This window comes from Penaeus monodon, chromosome 15 (assembly GCF_015228065.2).
Source record: "Penaeus monodon isolate SGIC_2016 chromosome 15, NSTDA_Pmon_1, whole genome shotgun sequence".
Taxonomy (NCBI): Eukaryota; Metazoa; Arthropoda; class Malacostraca; order Decapoda; family Penaeidae; genus Penaeus; species Penaeus monodon.
In genome coordinates this window covers 3,232,083-3,232,532 of record NC_051400.1, presented here as the reverse complement: position 1 = coordinate 3,232,532, position 450 = coordinate 3,232,083, and the positions used below count along the sequence as shown (strand labels likewise).

The window sequence follows — 450 nt, the reverse complement described above, 5'->3', positions numbered from 1 at the left end:
AGGTAAGTTATGACTGAAGTCGAATGAAATAACAAAAGTTAACAAGGATTACAATTTTTTTTTATCAACTTGTCCGTTGTCGATTAAAATAGCGACACTTCATTAAAAGAGAAAAAAAAACGTTAGATCGCTCATGTATATAGATACACATACACGTGCTTTAAAAAACGATGGATTCAGTATCTCATTGCATCTACTGTATTTTTTTTCCTTTTTTTTTTACAATTATGTAAATCGGATTAGTAAATATTCATACTGAATCAATTATAATGATTAAATGCACAAAAAATTGAATGATATGCAAAATTACAAGAGTAAATCGAGGCTAATATGCATCGAGGATTCAAAATAGCTGTGGCCGATCGCATCAGTCCGGTAAAAGAGAAAGTTTTAACAATTTCTATAGTAAATGGCGCTGAATTGCGTATTCCTTATCAAAACGGAAATTAT

General features: G+C 30.0%; 1 protein-coding gene across 1 annotated transcript in view; it reads right to left on the bottom strand.

The window, feature by feature from the left end:
- The window catches only part of LOC119581634 (TOX high mobility group box family member 3-like), a gene marked incomplete at its 5' end in the record, with an annotated part of 37,288 nt that overhangs the window by 18,523 nt on the left and 18,315 nt on the right, over window positions 1-450 (bottom strand).